Here is a 4042-nt window from a genome sequence, read left to right as displayed (position 1 = left end):
AAGGGCTGCAGTGAACCCTGAATCCCCAAAATAAATCACATGCTGAGGGGAAGTGAAATGAGCAGCTTGTCATTGTTCAATCAGCTGCTCTAACTTTGACTGTTGCAGAAAAACACAGAAATGCAATTTAATCCTTCAAGTCTGCCTGCACACTGCATACTTTTACTTTCACAACTTCTTCAGATTTGAACATAGAAGCATATACGTGTTTGTGCTGCAACACTGTAGCATGAGGTAGACTATACCTCATGAGAGACTACGCAAAAACTGATCTCTGTAGGTTTGCTTAAGCCCATAATCAGCATGCACCTCTGCTCTGTTTCAGTTTCCATTTGTTTCCTCCTACTTCCACTTGTGTTGGGATGTCAACAGTTTCCCCTCACATCAATCAATGCACAGACTGCAATAACTACCAACCTGTTCTAGAGTACTTCCTTTCCAATCTGTCATGATGAAATCCAAGAAAGAAAAAAACAATAATCATGAATATCCTGTTGCAATGAGTTTTTTTTCTTTTACCTCACAAGCAATAAATCTATTGGGAAATTATGCACTAGCACTATCAAAAGTATCAAAGGAATAGCAAATATGCTTTTTCTTTTTTTTAACAATGCAATGGCAGAAAATTCAGCCTGCAGTAAATAAATAAGAACCAAAGAATTTCATGGTCACATTTCAGAGAAAGGAAAACATTTGCACATAACAGAGTAAACTCTTAATACCTGTAATTATGCCAGGGTGGGGAGGGAGGTAGTCATTTCTCACACCAAAACTTTGCTATGAGTCATACAACACTGCCAATCTGAACATTTGGAGGTAATAAGTTAGCACCAGTTAAAAGTGTTTTATTAAATGTGACAAACTACTAGAATAAGATTACCTAAGGGAAACAAAAGGGCGTGTCAGTTTTTGGCTCCTGCTGTCACTTCAAGTAAACAGAGTTATACGTTTCAGTTAGAATATGAAGATGATGTATATGAGCTCATGAGAGCACTTGAAAAAAAAAAAAATGAAATAATAAAAAGATGCATTTTTGTTCTTTTCAGCCAGAATAAAACCATCAACTAAGATCAGGTAAGTTCAACTTCAAAACTCGAGCAGTAGAATTTTCCTAGGAATATGTTTGTAAAATCATTACAAATTAAAGCACTGACGATATAATATAATCTGTTTAAGTATCCACTATGTAGTTAGTGAGCTTTTCTTGTCAACAGCTGTTCTAAAGCCACTAAAGTTTAGAACTGAGATACAAGTCCTCGACGATGATAAGTAACTCTAACCCTGAATTAACAAATTATGTCATATACAAAATATACATTTATTTAAAAAGTAAAAATTCTCAGAGAAAAAAAATATTATGGAATATGGTATCAAAAATCCTTTAATTTTTCTCTAAAGCCAATAATCAGCTGTTCAAATTACTACTTAGCACTGATGAAGACTTGCCTTTTATAAAATCTACATGCCTTTTGAAATAAAACATGAAATGCTTCCAATAGTTTCCTTTGGTGAAACGTGTTACTCTAGCTTTGCAATTTCAGGCAAGAAAATATGTGCCATGCTGTTCATCAGTGGCTATGAATTTACTGTACTGGGAATAAAATCTTACTCAGCTTGCAGAAAAATGACTTCATAAACATTAAAATATTAAAAATCCATGAAAGTTTACAATACCTTAAGGGAGTGACAAAAGTAAAAGATAATAAAACAAACATGTTGAGTATAGATCTGTATGAATGAAAAAGATGCGACCTGAGTCACTTTCTGCTCTCATCATTGAAATACAAAGGTCTGTTATTCGAGGTTGTCATCATCATTTACTTTTTATTATTTTTTTTATTTTGGTTTTTCATATTAATTTTTGTCCAGGTGTAAACAACTGTTTGTTGGTATGTTAGGAAACTGGTTTTGGTGAAGAGATAAGAATTAAACCTTTCAGCTTTAATCAGGTATAGCATGGCGGACAAGCCTTCGATATTGACTACAGTTTTAATTCCTGCAGCTGGTTTGTTCAGCACAGTTCACACCAAGTGTCTGATGCAGGGGGACGCATGTTGCAGGATAATTGGTTGCATAGATGAAAGCTCATTTTGGTACTAAGATTTAAGATTGAAGTCTAAGATTGAATTCATTATCACTGATGGCCCTAACTGATCCTAACTAACTCTAGGCCATCAAACGTAATCAAGCTTTTGTTTTTTTTTACGTGTTTCTGGTCAGGATTAGTGCCTCTGATAAAGTTTTGAAGGTTAGATTGAGGCTGGAGGCTGTGTAAACTAAACTGTTGTGTTACGTGTCATACTAGTACGCTATCTCAAATTGTGACCGTTAGGCTTGGGAACTATTTGCCCTCCAGTTTATGAACCGTGGGCTCAATGGACTCATTAAAAAAGCTAGAAATTCATCTGCTACAACTGACATTTGTTTGGCATTTTATTGTGTCTTTTGGTTGGTTTAATTTGAATCAACATAAAACACACTTGTATCATGTAAGGTACCAAACTTTTCACTCCCATCTGGACAAAAACCACTGGACTCTCCAAATGGAAATGGAATACGCTGCTTCCTCTGCTAACACTGCTACCTGACTTTGGGTAAGCAAAAGAAAATGGACTGGGTGAATGTTTAAACAGGTTTATAGACAGACAGATTGTTAGAAACAGTACAATAAATAAACACAAAATAAATAAATAATTGCATAGCATAATGATAGGAGGTAAATAAAAGCGGATGGCCCCTAATATGAATTTTTATAGCTTAATTATTTGAGATTTTTAACATTTTTAAAACAATGTATTGTTCATCTAACTAAAAAACGTATACATACATATCACAGAGAGATTAGGTACTCACAGCTTCGCTCTGCTCATTGTACTGGTGGAGTCTGAGTTGATCCAGCCCCGCCTTCACCAATACTTCAAAAACCAAAATACCTAAATGTTTTAAACTCTGTGAGGACACTAATGAAATTGTCAGTCTTACTGGCATCTATTAACTGCTCACTGGTTACTTTCCATGTCACAATGTCATAGAGTTAAGTACAATTTACCTCTGGCCGAGCAGGCGCCCAAAAAGGATTGAGCCTACTTGCTGTTTTGCCTGCCAGATTGCCAGTTCCTGCATGTGGCGGTTCCCTGCCTGGGCTCATATTGAAAATGAATGATTACCAAGCTGCTGCGACGTCCTCTCTAAAAAGCTCTTAATCTGGAATCTACTGGGTGCAAATCTGTTTTGTCTGCTGGGTGGGTGCTGCTCCAAGGGGGCTTGCCCATCAACCACCACCCTGCTAGTTTGTCAGACTCCTCTCCTACAGGATAAATGGCAGCTCCAAAGTGCAACAAGCAAAAACCACAACTTCACTGTGACCATGGCAACTGAGTTAGAGAGCACACAGCAGGGTTTGCTGTCAGAATATGGACTGTAAAAGGACAGGCTGAGAGAGAACAGCACCGAGAGGGAAAAGTGGCAGAATAATGCTGCTGAGAACTTCTTTCATTTCACAGCTAGAGTGTGTGGGGGCTGGCAAGCTCTCACATACACACACACGCTTGCTCACAAAAACACACTACCCCTGACCTGAATTTCACCCTGAACTGAAATATTCCCTGGTGCAGAATTATTCCTTCTGTGACAAATCCATATGTGGCCACTGTTATGACACATATCAGTGGTTTGAAAAGTTACAAAGCAACTTTTTCCTTATCTGCAAACTCATATCTTACTGCTACTTCCTTTCCCTGCGCTTGTTTTGTAAATTCCTGTCACATCTTAGGCTTTCTCATTCCAATCAACAAACATTCCAGCTCATTGTTGGCACACCTTGAAGGTCAAAGGAGGAGTAGAGTAAAAGTTCAAAACGATCAACACGGTCGAACGTTTGTGAAAACGGCTTTATCTAAGAAGCCTTTTGATGTCTGGCAGTGCATTCAGAATGTGACTATATTCTTGACACACATTTTTGGAGCACGTCGCCCCGGGACCAGTACTATGAAATTGACATTAATGAGAACTGAGCTATGGGGGGAAGATGGTGCTTCTCAAC

The 4042-nt window shown here is 37.7% G+C and overlaps 1 long non-coding RNA gene across 1 annotated transcript; it reads right to left on the bottom strand.

Moving 5' to 3' along the window:
• Nucleotides 1-2432: 2432 nt before the first annotated feature.
• LOC112842541 (uncharacterized) lies at nt 2433-3333 on the bottom strand. The gene is made up of 3 exons (XR_003214353.1): nt 3050-3333; nt 2854-2915; nt 2433-2588 (listed from the first exon to the last, which is right to left on the bottom strand). It is a non-coding gene; the product is annotated as an uncharacterized LOC112842541 (long non-coding RNA).
• Nucleotides 3334-4042: the final 709 nt, after the last annotated feature.

Source organism: Oreochromis niloticus, linkage group LG15 (genome assembly GCF_001858045.2).
Source record: "Oreochromis niloticus isolate F11D_XX linkage group LG15, O_niloticus_UMD_NMBU, whole genome shotgun sequence".
Classification (NCBI taxonomy): Eukaryota; Metazoa; Chordata; class Actinopteri; order Cichliformes; family Cichlidae; genus Oreochromis; species Oreochromis niloticus.
The sequence above is the reverse complement of the archived record's forward strand: the minus strand, read 5'-3'. Positions and strand labels throughout refer to the sequence as shown.